The sequence below is a fragment of the Pogoniulus pusillus genome, chromosome 42 (assembly GCF_015220805.1).
Source record: "Pogoniulus pusillus isolate bPogPus1 chromosome 42, bPogPus1.pri, whole genome shotgun sequence".
Lineage (NCBI taxonomy): Eukaryota > Metazoa > Chordata > Aves > Piciformes > Lybiidae > Pogoniulus > Pogoniulus pusillus.
The window spans coordinates 1432152-1447615 of NC_087305.1; the positions used below are offsets into that span (position 1 = coordinate 1432152).

A 15464-nucleotide genomic window follows, 5' to 3' on the forward strand; every position below is an offset into this window, starting at 1 on the left:
GCTCCGTTTCTGTGGCTCCTGTCTGCTTTACACTTTTGCACTTGGAGCAGTTCTGGTGCTCTGTACAAAGCATAGACAAGCTTGAATCTAAAGCTAGCAGAGGATCAGTGGGGATTGTAGAATCATAGAATGGTCTTGGTTGGAAGGGAGCTCAAAGCTCATCTAGCTCCAACCCCCTGCCATAGGCAGGGACACCTCCCACTGTAACAGGTCGCTCAAGGCCTTATCCAACTTGGTCCTGAGCACCTCAAGGGAGGTTGTGGAGCACAGAAGCACAGAATTTGATCAAAGATCTGTGCTTCTGTGCTCCGCAACCTCCCTGGGAAACCTGTGCCAGTCTCTCACCACCCTCACTGCCAACAACTTCTTGCTCATATCCAGTTTTCAATCTCCCCTCTGCCACTTTAAACCCATTCCTCCTCCTCCTGCCATTACCAGACCTTGTCCATAGTCCCTCCCCAGCCCTCCTGGAGTCTACTTCAGATCCTGCAAGGCCACTCCAAGGTCTCCTCCAAGCCTTCTCTTCTCCAGACTGCAGAGCCCCACCTTTCTCAGCCTGTCCTCAGAGCAGAGCTGCTGCAGCCCTCTCAGCATCTTGGTGGCCTCCTCTGGGATGGCTTCAATGCTTCCATGTCCTGCTTGTGCTGGGGCCTCTAAAACTGCACACAGTGCTCCAGGAGGGGTCTTACCAGAGCAGATGCCCACCTACTGCCACTGCTCCTCACCCTGTTCTGATCAGCAGTCCCACTCTGGCTCAAGGCTCATTTCTCTCAGTAATTCACTCCCCCTCCACATCAGTTCTGCAGGAGTGCCCAGGTCTTGCTGCAGCAGTCAGGGCTGTAGGCTGGCTGGGTGATCATCCCGAGCAGGGATGTGATCACTTCACCTGAGCCACTCCAACAAACTTGAGCCCTGTTCTGAAGTGTGAAGGAGCTGCAGTGAAGCCTGGCGACAGGCTCCTCGTGAGCAGAGAGCAAGACTTACACCCTGACAAGCTCCTGACTACGAGTGCTGATTTTCGGTCCCAGCCCTGCGTTTGCTTTTCCCTGGTAGCAGGTCTGAGCCGTGCACTTGCTGACTAATGCTGACAAATCAGGCCAATTGCTGCTTACTGGAATCACCTTGCAATGGGGAGCTGACAGCGAGAACAATGCATCTGTTTGCAGGCTGTGGAGGCTGCGGGGAGCATCTGTCATCAGAGCAGCTACTTGTCAGAAGAGGTTTCAGGCTCTGGCTGCTTCTCAGAGCAGGGTGGAAGAGTAACATGCACAGACCCATAGCTGGGCTGCTGTTTGCATTGGTGGTGCTTTCATCTTCCCCTTTCTTTGCTTCCACGAGATGACTTTGTTCTATCAGATGTGGCTTTTAATTACGAGAGTTCTCTGTGCCATTAGTGGTTTAACTGAAGGGAAATTGAGCCACATAAATAGCACAGTTTTGCTATTCTCTGTTTGTATTAAGCTGGATTTCCCTTTTGATATTTATTGAGGGAGACGTGGACCTGTTTGAAGATTTCAGCTCGACTAGTTAAGCTTTTACTGGAGGAAGGAGTCCAGCCACTGAAATTGCCACAGGCAGCATCACAACTAGTTGGGTAGGGAAGAAACAAGCAGCAACCACTACTTAGGCAAGACAGATAACATCAAAGGGGCATTCCACCAGGGGTTTTTTAGCAGTCAGTAAATTATGCGTGTACAAAGCACTGAAGGAAGTGCAATAATGCCTTATTGTTACATGGGCACCTTTCATCCTGAGGGATGGCAGTTTACAAGCTGGAGATCTCAAGGCTGGGGCTGGTATTATGTTTTGTCTTGCAGGGCTGAAACATCATTTGCCATTTCAGTCTAAAGCTGATTAAGTAATTACAGTTTGGAGAACACTGGCAGTGAAAAGCAGAGCTGAAAAAAAATGTGTTGAGAATTAACATTTCCAAAAGTCTTTCCCCCCTTTTTTAGACAGTTTAAGAAGGGAAGAGGAAAAAATATGTTTTCACTTGAAACCAGGAGCAATTAGTTCTAGCGAAAGGTGGGGACAGCTCTTGACTAAATCATGAGAAACACAAATTCTTTGTGCTGCAAACAGGAGTTTATGGTCAGCAGCAGAAGCTAGGCAGATGCAGTAAAACTGAGTGTCCTGTGGGAGCTCAGACAGGTTGAGTTTGTAAGCAGTAGCACTGAGGATGAAAAGGGGGGAAGAAAAATGGCAAGAGGCATTGTACAAAATACAAAGGCAAGGAGAAGGTCTGTTAAGCCTCCCAACAGAAAACTCCTCAGCCTGATTCAGCATAGCACCGATTCTCTGCAGAGCCCAAATCTCAGGTCTTAATGGCTTACACAGATGGAAACCTACAGAGCAAAGTGCTTGATCCCTCACTCATCCCACTGGAAAACAGCAAGTGCTGAGTTAGTGCTGCTGGAAACTGAAAGTGCCATTGTAAGGGAACTGAATCACCTGACACCAGTATTAGAATCAAGAAGGTAAGATGCTGTAGGAGCTGTTGGCTCCCAGAGCAACTCACAGTGTCAAGCCCAAGAAGTGAAGGAATCACAAAGGCTTCTCCACACTCCTGTGAGCTATGCAGCACTTGTGAGGGTGTGAACCCGATGGAGAAAGTCCAGAGGAGGCCATGACTATGATCAGGGGGTAGGAGCAGCTGTGCTACAGGACAGGCTGAGGGAGCTGAGGGTGTTCAGCCTGGAGAAGAGAAGGATCCAGGGAGACCTAATAGCAGCCTGCCAGTACCTAAAGGAAGCTGCATGAAGGATGGAGAGAGACTGTGCACAAAGGCCTGCAGGGACAGGACAAGGGCAGAGCAGGTTTGGATTGGATGCTAGGATCAGATTCTTTGCTATGAGGGTGGTGGAACACTGCAACAGGTTGCTCAGGGAGGTGGTTCAGGCCTCATCCCTGGAGATATTCAGAGTGAGGCTCAAGAGGGCTCTGGGCAGCCTGAGCTAGTTGCGTATGCCCCAGCTGACTGCAGAGGGGCTTGGACTGGATGAGCTTTGGAGGTCCCTTCCAACCCAGACCATTCTATGAAAGCAGGAGCTGGTGGGAGACTGCTGTCCTCAGCCTTGGCTCTCAGTCAGGGGGTTCTTTTCCTTCCAGGATCAGATATACAACTTGGAAACACTTCTACATCCACAAGGTTTACCAAATTAAGCAGGAATTGCATCTTAGGTGATGTGGATGCACTGAGAGGTAATTGACCCGAATGCAGAAGGGGATTTTCAGACTGTCTTATCTGTCTTCTGGGAAAGACCTCCTGACAGGGATATTGCTTCATTAGGAAGCAACCAAATGGTTTAAGCCCATATCTGTCTTCTGCTAGGCAGAGGCTTGTGAGTGCACCTAGAACCAGCTAAGACTGCCTGGAAGCCAACTGCAGCTGCAGTTAAATCACAGGTTGTGAGACCATGAGGCTAAGGCAAGGGGCTGGCTGCTTTTGTTTTTTGGTGAAGGCTAGAGAAGTCTTTATCTGCAGGATTGCTGCCTGTTTGCATCCTCCCAGACAATGCTGCACGTTAAAAGCTGTTCAGAAAGCAGCAGGGAAGAAAAAAAGGGGGTAGGGTAAAATGAGTCCCTATTGTTCTTTGTCCAGGCCCAGTGGGAACGAGCTTGGCTACTTCTACAGTGTGTTAAGCAATATAAAGCAAGAGTTCATTACTGCTGCCCAGTACTACTCAGGGGCAGGGTTAGGCTGCAACGTGAGGGGAGGAGGCAAAAAGTAAAGTTTAGTAGAAAGCAAGAGACAGAGGCAAGCAGACATCACCACCTGCTGATGTTTGGAGGGCTTCTCTCTTTCAGCTGGGTGTCTGTTTGGCCTGCAGGCATTCCAAACTCTATCAGCCCAATTTTCTGTGCCTTCCCTTGTTGATGAAGAAATCTCCAATTACTCAGATTGGACAGCCCAGCCCCACAAAGCCCTGTGAAGTTCAAAGCAGCACCCACCTGGGGTTGCCTTTCTGTTGGTTTTTTTACAAGCCTGCGACCACCAAGTGGGGCTTTGGGAATTGTTTAATCTTTCTTTCCCACACACCCTGGCACCCCTGTTCTTCCCTCTCTCTCTCACTGGCTTTCATTCCACTGCTGACTGGGCTGAGAACTCAGGTAAATGGAGGCTGAGACAGGACAAAGCTGCCTGGATGGCTCCCTGACCAAGTTTTAGAAGCAGCCTGCCCCACCAGAGCCTGGGGAGAGTGGAAGTGTGGAAAGCAGCCCACAGAAGCCAGGCTCAGCAAGGGCTGAAATCCCAGAATGGCTCAGAGTGGAAGGAACCTCAGAAATCAACTACTCCAACCTCCACACCATGGGCAGGGACACCTCTCAGCTGCTTCAGGCCTCATCCAACCTGGACTTGAACACCCCCAGGCAGGAGGCAGCCACAGCCTCCCTGGGCAGTCTGTGCCAGGCTCTCACCACCCTCACACTCAGCAGCTTCTGCCTCAGCTCCACTGTAACCCTGCTCTGCCTCAGCTCCAAACCATTGCCCTTGGCCTGGCTCAGTCTCCCTCAGCAGAAGTCTCTCTGCAACCTTCCTGCAGGCTCCCTTCAGGCTCTGGCAGCAGCTCTGAGATGCCCCTGGAGCCTTCTGCTCTGCAGGCTGCACAACCCCTGCTCCCTCAGCCTGTACTCACAGCAGAGCTGCTGCAGCCCTGGCAGCACCTCTGTGGCCTCCTCATGTCTCACTCTAGCAGCTCTGTGTCCTCCTTCTGCTGGGGACGGCAGAGCTGGAGGCAGGATTGGAGATGAGGTCTCAGCAGAGCAGAGCCAAGGGGCAGAATTCCCTCTCCTGTCTTGCTGGAGGATCTTTTGGGTACTGGAAGGCAACAGGAGCAATGCTCTCACAGAGTCACAGAATTAAGCAAGTTGGAAATGGCCTCTGAGCTCATCGAGTCCAGCCTATGACCTAACACCTTCTGATTAACTAATCCCTGGCACTAAGTGCCCCAGCCAGGCTTGGCGTGAGCATCCCCAGCCATGGGCACTGCACCCCTTCCCAGGGCAGCCCATTCCAATGCTAATCACTCTCTCTGCCAACAACTTCCTCCTAACATCCAAGCTCAACCTGCCCTGGCACAGCTTGAGGCTGTCTCTCCTCCTGGCCCTGGCTGCCTGGCAGCAGAGCCCAACCCCACCTGGCTACAGCCTCCCTGCAGGCAGCTGCAGGCAGCAATGAGCTCTGCCCTGAGCCTTCTCTGCTGCAGGCTGCCCGCCCCCCAGCTCCCTCAGCCTCTCCTCACAGGGCTGTGCTCCAGGCCCCTCCCCAGCCTTGCTGCCCTTCTCTGGGCACCTTCCATCACCTCAACATCTCTCTTGACTTGAGTGGCCTAGAACTGAACTCCACAGCATGGCTTCAGCTGCTCTGAATGCAGCCCAGGCTGTGCAGACAGCAGAGGTTTGCTGGCTGCAGAGGTTTGTGAGAGCTCCTCTCAGCCCCCTGCCTGATTATAGAGATGTGTTGTCTGAAGATGCCACGATGATAATGGAGAATGTTTGCTCTGTCTGTACCCCAGCTGGCTGCTTTGCTGTATTTCACATCTCTTCAAGTGAATAAATGAGGGGACTCTGCTTTCCCCTCTCCACTGCAGTGTGTATACATGAGTGTTATTTCCTGTATCAGATTCCTGTACAAAAGCTGCTGTCAGGCTATTAATAATCTGGAAAAACACCTTGAAACTTGACTCAATGAGGGCAGGTTGCAAATGGGCTCTAATGGCTTTTATTCCTCATCTCTGTCACCTCAGATCTAATCTGCCACTTTCTCATTTTTTATCCTCTCTGGTCCCCTCAAAAATCATTCTGCAACTCTTCTCTCAGTGCCAGGCAGAGCAGAGGGGGCCTCGTGGTGGGGTCAGTAGGCATTTCTGAGGAGGGAGAGGTCAGGTCTGCCATGCAGTGTGGAGCAGAGACTTGGGCACACGGCCAGAGCAGAGCCAAGGGGAGAGTGAGGCAGCTTCCTGCTGCTTAGAATCACAGAATTGCCAGGGCTGGAGGGGACCTCAAGGATCATCCAGCTCCAACCCCCTGCCATGGGCAAGGACACCTCACACTAGAGCAGGTTGCTCAGAGCCACATCCAGACTGGCCTTAAAAACCTCCAGGGTTGAGGCTTCCATCACCTCCCTGGGCAACCTGTGCCACTGCCTCAGCACCCTCATGGTGAAGAACTTCTTCCTAACATCCAATCTGAATCTCTGCTCACTTCATGTTTTGCTCCATCCCCCCCAGTCCTGTGCCTACCTGACACCCTAAAATGTCCCTACCAAGCTTTCCTGTAGCCCCCTGCGGGTGCTTGAAGGCCTGGGGTCAAAACTTTGGGAAGCAAAGTGAGATGCAGCCTTGGAGCCCAGCCCAGAAACAGACCTTAGAACACAACCCCCTGCCCCCATCACTTTCCATTTTCTGGGCTTCTAAGAAAGTTTCCTGGATTATAAGATTTGCTTTCAGCCACGAGGAAAGAAGTAGCCAGGACTGTGCCAAGAGGCCAGCAGCAAACCCCAGGATAGTGATTTCATGTTCTGGGGATGGCTTCTTTAGTTCTTTCTTTAATAGATCATAGAACCACAGAATGGCTCAGGTTGGAAGGGACTTCAGCACTCATCTACTCCAACTTCACTGCCATGTCCAGGGACACCTCTCAGCTGCTCAAGGTCTCATCCTACCTGGCCTTGAACACCCCCAGGCAGGAGGCAGCCACAGCCTCCCTGGACAGCCTGTGCCAGGCTCTCACCACCCTCACACTCAGCAGCTTCTGCCTCAGCTCCAAACCATTCCCCCTTGGCCTGGCTCAGGCTCCCTCAGCAGAAGTCTTTCTGCAGCCTTCTTGCAGGCTCCCTTCAGGCTCTGGCAGCAGCTCTGAGATGCCCCTGGAGCCTTCTCCCCTGCAGGCTGCACAACCCCTGCTCCCTCAGCCTGTGCTCACAGCAGAGCTGCTGCAGCCCTGGCAGCACCTCTGTGGCCTCCTCATGTCTCACTCCAGCAGTTCTGTGTCCTCCTTCTGCTGGGGACGGCAGAGCTGGAGGCAGGACTGGAGGTGAGGTCTGAGCAGAGCAGAGCCAAGGGGCAGAATCCCCTCTCTTGCCCTGCTGCCCACACTGCTCTAGATGCAGCCCAGGGCACAATTTGCCTTCTGGATTGCATGATCATTAAAAACAAAAAAAACCCAAACCAGCCTGGAGCTAAAAGCAGATCCTTTATTTTGACTTTTATTCCTCCCCCCCTGCCCCAGACTTTGGGGCCGCATCTGCATCTTCTGGGCACCATCCAGGCACCCTCCAAATTTTGCAGCATGTGTCCCTCTGTTCACACTCTTGCTCCTCAGGCTGAGTTTGATGTGGTGCATTCGTCTGAAGGGCAAAAGGATGCTTAAAAAGCAGAACAAGAGAGCAAGCAAGCACGTGAGAGGGCACTGAAATCCTTACACGAGGCTTGTGGCCTGCTGAGAACTTATGGCCAGACTTGTAGAAGTTGTTCAGGTCCTCTGAAGACCTTAATTAGCTATGACTAATTTTTTAAGTATTGCCTTCGTGAGGAAAGTGGTCCTTGGCTAGCCAGAGGAGACGTGAGGCAGTCTCTGGCCCAGGCTGTGCAGCCACAAGTCCTTTCCTGCTCCCCAGCTGCACTGCAGTCTCTCCAGGATTTTCTTCTCCAGGACTTTCTTGATTGTCTTTGCTAATGCAAACATTCACTTAAGGAATATTTTTCAGTGTATTTCTCCTGTGGGAATCCAACCCAGTTTCAGAGACAATGCATGTGAAAAAATGACTCAAACGCTTCTCTTGGAGGAGGTTTGAGTCAAGGCTGCTTTTTGGTTGTGGGTTTTTTTTTCCTTCCCTCCTCTTTTCTTTGCCCTCCTTCTTCTAAGTATCTCTTTATTCATCACTTTAATTACCTCATGGTAAATTTCTTTAGGGGGTTACTTAGAAGGAAAATTAGCATCAAAGCTTGGCAGTAAATTCAGGGGCTTTTGGAGCAGGTCCAAGCTGTTTCACCTGTGATTAATTAGATGATTTTTTTTTTCCTTCTTTAAGTGCCAGAGGGCTGCTGAGGTCTTTAAGCAGTTACATGACTGGTGGCAGCTCAGGAATTATGATGGATGCATTAGTCTGGCATTCAGGACTTCTGCTTCTTTCTGGTAGTTGCCTGGATAAGGGAGTGCAGGAGACCAGCCACACTGGTGGAAACAAAAGGCTCACTGCTGGCAAGCATCAGTCCTTGTTCTCAGACTGCAGCAACTTTTGCTTCTCCACTGCTGCTGTTTACAGGGTTACAAGATGCCAGGGGTTGAAAGGGACCTCCACAGCTCATCCAGTCCAAACCCCTGCCAGAGCAGGACCATACAGTCTAGCTCAGGTCACACAGGAGCACATCCAGACAGGCCTGGAAAGGCTCCACAGAAGGAGACTCCACAGCCTCTCTGGGCAGCCTGTGCCAGGGCTCTGGGACCCTTCCAGGAAAGAAGCTCTTCCTCAAGTTGAGGTGGAACCTCCTGTGCTGTAGTTTACATCCATTGCCCCTTGTGCTATCCCAGGGCACAACTGAGCAGAGTTTGTCTCCTCCCTCTTGACCCCCAGCCTTCAGATATTTGTAAACATTGATCAGGTCCCCTCTAAGTCTTCTCTTCACCACACCCAGCAGTCTCAGGTCCCTCAGCCTCTCCTCACAGGGCACTGCTCCAGCCCTGTCAGCATCTGCGTACCTCTCCCTTGGACTCCTTGAAGTAGATCCCTGTCCCTCCTGAGCTGGGGAGCCCAGAACTGAATGCAACAGGACTAAGGACAGAAAGAGAGAAGTAGTTCCTGCTGCCTAGATTAGATTTGACAGTCACAATATCAAGTCATAGCAATGCTTCTTCTCTTTAAAGCTTAAAGCTTTAAAGTATTGGCTTAAGCAAGAATGAAAATAAGAGCAAACCAGAGCTCAGCCTTTAACCTCAGCCCTGAAACCTTCTGTAAAAAATGAGGGTAGACTTTCCAAAAGAGCATTTCTCTGTCCCAACAAACTGATGTTCCTTGCCTCCAAATGAGAGAAGCAATTTCACTGGGGTTGCATTTCATTTTTTGCAGTAGAAAAACTTGCCTGTCAACCAAATTCCCTGTCCCTGATTCCATTGCACTGATTTCATAGCATTGATTCCACGTCACTGATTCCCTGTCCCTGATTCCATTGCACTGATTCCAGGTCACTGATCCCATTGCACTGAATCCATATCATTGATTCCTTGTCACAGGCTCTTCCTGTTGAGTCATCTAAACCCAAAAGATCCAACCCCCAGGCCCCCAAATGCAGGCTCTCCATTAAAACCCCTGTAGAAGCTCGGAGCAGCAGCCAGCTCTGATCATTAGCCCCATCAGCTTCCACCCATCTGCAGGATAAGGGGGTCTGGAAAAGCATCTCAACCTGTGGGGAGCCCCCAGTGGGCTCTGGCTGTACCTTCACTGCTGTACTCAACACCTGTTTTCTGGGAAATGGAAGACCTTCAGCCTCTTCAGCACATATGGAGAGTGAGAAAATTGGGGCTGCTCAGTCTGGAGAGGAGAAGGCTCCCAGGTGACCTTATTGTGGCCTTTCAGTATCTTAAGGGGGCTAGAAGAAAGCTGGGGAGGGACTTTTTAGGGTGTCAGGTAGTGTTAGGACTGGGGGGAATGGAACAGAACTGGAAATGGTGAGATTCAGACTGGATATTAAGAAGTTCCTCACCATGAGGGTGGTGAGAACCTGGCAGGGGTTGCCCAGGGAGGTGGTGGAAGCCTCATCCCTGGAGGTGTTTAAGGTCAGGCTGGATGAGCCTGTGGGCAGCCTGATGTAGTGTGAGGTGTCCCTGCCCGTGGCAAGGGGGTTGGAGCTGGATGATCCTTGAGGTCCCTTCCAGCCCTGATTGATTCTATGGTTCTGTGATTCTGTGTACTACAGAAGAAGTGTCAGAAGCAGTAATGCTGCACTTCCAGGCTGCTTAACACAGGCAGCTCACCTAATTCCCTCTGCATGGCCTCCCACTGCAGGTAGAGAAGCAATCAGCGGTTTAACAGCTGCAGTCCCTCTGTAACTGGCCACTGGAGAGACAGTGGGGAGCAAGGCTGTGGCTTTCTGGTACATTGGTAGCAGGTCAAGAGAGTAAGCTGAAGTAGGTGGACGCTGTGAAAGCAGCAGAGTCCTTCCTTCAGCAGGAAGAGGTTAGAGAACCTACTGCCAATTAAGGACTAGAGAGACCTCCTTCTGTCCTGGCGCTCATTCAAGCCAGCTGCCGTTTGGGGTTTAGCTCAGCAGAAGAAAATCATCCCTCAGACAAGGTACCTGCGCTGCAGGGAGCTGTGTGTATGCTCTCAAAAGCTGCTCCTGCTGTCGTGCGTCCTTCCTCCCAAGTGTTCTGGGGACAATGGGATGTCCCTTCCCATCAGGAGACAGCTCCTCATCCTGCTGTGAAGCAGTTAATCTCCATGGGAAGTTCCTAGGCCTCTCACCCTCCTTGTTCAGAGGATAATGACACTCGGTGTTTGCAGCCACCTCTTGTTTTTGTCTCTGCCCAGCCTGCCTCATCTAACATTTATAGAGTCTGGATTCTCCTCAGAGCTCATTGACTATGTGTCAGTGAGCACCTGCAGCCTGCTGCCCTGCAAAACCCAGTCCAGTTCCCAGCACTGACATCCTTCACAGAGTCACAGAACCAGAGAATCACAGAGTGCCAGGGGCTGGCAGGGACCTCCAAAGCTCATCCAGTCCAGCCCCTGCCAGAGCAGCACACAGCAACACATCCAGAAAGGTTTTGACTATCTCCAGAGAGGGAGACTCCATAGCTGCCCTGGGCAGCCTGCTCCAGGGTTCTGTGTTGTGGAGGCAGGGAATGAACGTGGCCAAGTCAGGAATATATATAAAAATAGAATTATTTTGTTTTCCTGGGACCCTGCCCCCAAAACTGCATACAGAAATTAATTGAGTTTAATTAGCAGACTCAGTTAATTGAGAGTACCTTACAAAGGATGCTATAGATAAATGTGGCGATTTTGGAAGTCAGGGAGTGGAAGAGGCTAAGCTATAAGGGCAGCTTTCCCTGTGCCAGTCAGGCTGAGCAGAGAGTTTACTCACAGGTGAGCCAGGCTGGCTGAGAGGAAGGGCAGCCCAGGTACGTGTCCGCTCGCTCCATCAGAAGACGTCCGAGGCTCCTCAGGCCTGTTGAGCTTGCACAAAGGAGGTGCTTATGATGGGGAGCCCTCCAAAGCAGGGACAGTCCTGTCCCTCAGGAGCTTGTCCTTGGAGTGCCAGGGGACTCTGCAGGAACTATCCAGGCAGGGCAGCCCTCTCAGGCGGGCACCCCAAGGCAGAAAGTACCCCAATATTTATCCTTTTCCTAGACAAAGGGTTGAGTTACCACTGCCTGGGCGCGGAGACCACAGCCAGTCCCCAGCCTGATCCCCCTGTGGGTCTGAGGCTCCAGCCTCCTGGCACTCACCTGCACATCTCTGTAACCAATGCTGAGGTCACCTCTCAGCCTCCTCTCCCAGCAGCTCAGCCCCAGCTCCTTCAGGCTCCTCTCCTAACAGAGCTGTTCCATTCTCTTCAGCATCTCTGTGGCTCTGCACTGGACTCTCTCAAGCAGTTCTGTGTCCCTCTTGAACTGGGAGGCCCAGGACTAGACACAGTCCTCCAGATGCAGCCTCAGCAGGGCAGAGCAGAGGGGCAGGAGAACCTCTCTTGACCTACTAACCACAGCCCTTCTAATCCACCCCAGAATGGCATTGGCCACCTGGGCACCAGAGCACATTGCTGGCTCATGGCCATCCTTCCATCCACTAGAACTTCCAGAGCCTTTTTCCTTTTGCTGCCTTCCAACAGCTCAGTCCCCTCCCTGTACTGGTCCCTGGGGTTGTTGTTTCCCAGGTGCCAGACTCTACAATTGCCCTTGTTGAATGTTGAATTTCATTGAATTTCTCCCTGCCCAACCCTCAGCCTGTCCAAGTCTCACCATTGGCATCACTGCTTCTGCTGGGCTGGATCTGGCTCAGGAGGAGGAGGAGGAAAACAAACCTGGCCTGGGTGTATATGTTCATCTCCTTATAGGCAAGCACTCTTTGTGGAGTCCTGTGCTTGTGTGCATGCCCATAGCAGTGCTCAGAGGGGTTAAGATAAGTGCTGCAGCATGGCTCAGGCTCTGCAGAGCCCACAGATCCCTGCAGGCATCTTTGGAGATGTGCCTGGCTCCATTCATCATGCCCCAGCCTGGCAGCATGGCCTGGAACTGCCAGAGCGCCAGGCAGCTTCCCTCTCTGAAAGCATGGTGCTACCTGTCTGCTGCTCTGGAGGGGCTGAGCTTCTTAAAATAAAGGGAAGAAGAATTTGTCAGCTAAAAATCATCACATTCTGTGTTTCTGCTCCATGAAGGTTGTTTGAGTCACCTGTGGAAGAGGCTGGCAAGAGCCTAGGCAGACTGGGAAGGAGTGATTGCGTTAGCCGGAGCTGGGGTCTGAGGGTGGGAATGCAAACGGCCTGGTGGGACAGCTGCTAGCCTGGACATCAGGAGAGCTGGGCTCTCTCTTTATCCTTTCCACCAATCTGATGCATGCTCTTGAGCAAACTACAGCTCCCCTGCCTCCAACTCCTTTTTCCTGGTTTGTTTTTTTGGGTATATGCCACCTGAGCTGAGTGAGGTCAAGGACTGGACACAAAAAATGGTTCAAAACTGGTAACACTCCTAGAAAACCTCCTGCCCTGCCTCATCACTCACACCCTAAGGTGACCTTTCCAGCCTGGAATGGCAGAGATCCTGTAGCACGTTTGCAGGGCTGCCTGGAGGAGCTGGATTTCTGCAAACACATGCCCCAGACAATTCCCAAGCAGCCTCTGCCTGGAAGGTGGGAGCTGCAGAAGCCTGCTGGCAGGCACCCACACACAGACACTCTCTCCTACACCTTTGCTTTTCACAGTTGGTGACAACAGAGACTTTTCCTTGCTGGAAGACTGTGGCATTGTTGACATTTAACACACAAAAAAGCAGAACAGGCCTTTGCTGTGCTCGAACAGCACAGGCTCTCTTGATCAGCTGTCGGGGGTGCCTCAGCTGTACAAAGCATTTAAACCTGTCTAACATCAAAAAGTAAGGTAAGACAAGTCACTTTGATGCTCCAGAGCACATGCCTAACATGATTATTGCAGAATTTTCCTGGTGATAATAGAATTATGCAAAGGAGGCCCTTGACCCATTAATGCTTTTGCCTTTCTTTGGATTTCTCTCCCTCTTCCTCCTTTCAGGAGCAGCAGAACTGCTTGCTCAGATACAGCAACTGAACAAAAGGGTGGAATAAGCAAAGTGGAAGAGGTCTCTGCTCCCCTCGTCAGCTCTCCCCACTCCACCTTACCCTAATCAATTACATGCTCGAGCAGTTGCAGGGTAAGCAACTGGAAATGTGCTGCACTGGAAAAGTGCTGTGGCTGGAGAGGGGAAATATTCCCCCAGATCAGAGACACTGAGAGTGCAAGGTGCAGAAGCAGGGCCAGGGCCTCTGTCACTACTGCACCTGGGACACCCTGGAGAGAAAACAAAACCCCTACACTGGCTCCAAACCTCCCTTTTTCATAGGGAAAAAGAAAGGTCTAGGGAGGTTCTTCTCCCCCTCTGCTCTACCCTAATGAGACCACTCCTGGAACACTGTGTCCAGTTTTGGGCTCCCCAGTTCAGGACAGACAGAGACCTGCTGGAGAGAGTCCAGGGGAGAGCCACGAGGATAATTAGGGGACTTGATCATCTCCCCTGTGGAGAGAAACTGAGAGCCCTGGGGCTGATGAGTCTGGAGAGGAGAAGGCTGAGAGGAAATCTGAGCAATGTGTACAGACAGATGAGGGCTGGGGCCAAGCTCTGTTTGCTGCTCAGCAGCAATAAACCAAAGGACATCAGTTGCAAACTGGACCAGAGAAGGTTCCACCTCAACAGAAGAAACTTCTTTGCAGTGAGGGTGACAGAGCCCTGGAGCAGGCTGCCCAGAGAGATTGTGGAGTCTCCTTCTCTGGAGACTTTCCAAACCCACCTGGATGCCTTCCTGTGAGAACTCCTGGGTGATGCTGCCTTGGCAGGGAGGTTGGGCTGGAGGTCCCTTCCGATCTCTAAGGTTCTGTGATGATTCACCAGTGGCTACAACAACTTTACACCAAGCAGCACAGCTCTGGAATAACACTGTGGTCTATGTAGCGTTTGGTGCCTTAAGGCTGGAGCTGAGGTTCTGGATCTCAGGCATGAAGGAACACTCACAATACCTGCCTCAGTTCCCTAGGAGAAGCAGATGAGTTCGGTAGAAGAGTTTGCTGGCAGGGCAGCCTGAGTTTCTCATCCAATCAGGGAAGTTAGGAGTAAGCAGGTTTTGGTGTTGCTTGGAGGTTGTTTTAATGCAGACGCCTCAACGCTGCACAAGTCCTGCTTAACATCCCAGCAGGGACCCTGCCACGTGTGGCTGCTTGAAAGCCACAGAATAACAAGCCCAAAAAAGGGGCTGTTAGCTCCTCTGAAAGGCAGCTGAGAGGAAGGCTTCAGGTGATGACAGCGCAGAAAGCTTACGGAAATCTTTTTCTGAGGTGTCCTTTGGAGTCAGAGAACTGCCCAGGCTCTTCCTCCCACCCTGCCTTGGCTGTTTGAAGTAACTCATGCTGGGAGTGGACCAGGACACTGTTACGGAAGCCTTGTTCTGCCAGAGGGTAAACAGAACCCAGAGCACAAACTCTTATCTGAGGTTGTGCATACAGAGGGGGATTTTAGGCCAAAATACTCCTACCAAGAGATCAGCTGATGGTCCTGGCTCAGCTTCAAGTCTGCAAAGGGCTGGCAAAAGCAGAACTTGCTTTCTATGTATTTTGTTTGCTCTAAGCATGGTTCACTGATTCCTACTTGCAATCTGTCCTGAATTGAAAATGTCTGATTAGTTTGTTCCAGGAAAGGTGAGTCCAACACATTAAGGCTCAAACCTGAATCGAAACTCCAAACTTCCCTAAGGAGCAGATCTGTTTCCATCTGGAGTTTTGGTCCAAGCTTTTTTTTCCCCCTTGCTTCTTACTCTCGTTGAGCAGAGCTCCTTAATGTCCTATCCTAAATCAGTACCTACTTACATTAGGCCAAACAAATCACAAGAGAGAGCCCTTTCCTCCAAGCTCTCATTATCTAAGTTAACAAGTATGTTATTATATCCCCTCTGTGCAGCAAGCAGCATTAGGAGACAGTAAAATAAGTCACCCAAGGTTACAGAGCCAGCATGTTGCAGAGCTGGGTACTAAAGCCAGTTGCTTGACTCCTAAGCTCAGTGCTTTATCTTATTCCTCAAGGGGAAAATGCAAGCCCAAATCTAACCATACCCCTAGGAAAGCTTCTGGAGTATCTATTTGAAACAAAAACCTTTCCTCCTTTTCCTGTCTAACCCAGAAAAAGGACCAAGACTTTATTCCTGAGCTTCAGGGATCTGTTAATTGGCTCCCTAGTAAAATTACAGA

General features: G+C 51.1%; 1 long non-coding RNA gene across 1 annotated transcript in view; it reads right to left on the reverse strand.

The window, feature by feature from the left end:
- Positions 1 to 7198: 7198 nt before the first annotated feature.
- LOC135192441 (uncharacterized) overlaps positions 7199 to 15464 on the reverse strand; it is a 51320-nt gene continuing 43054 nt past the window's right edge. Inside the window, exon 3 of the long non-coding RNA XR_010308989.1 lies at positions 7199 to 7348. This is a non-coding gene — a long non-coding RNA (uncharacterized LOC135192441). The remainder of the gene's footprint in view (positions 7349 to 15464) is intronic.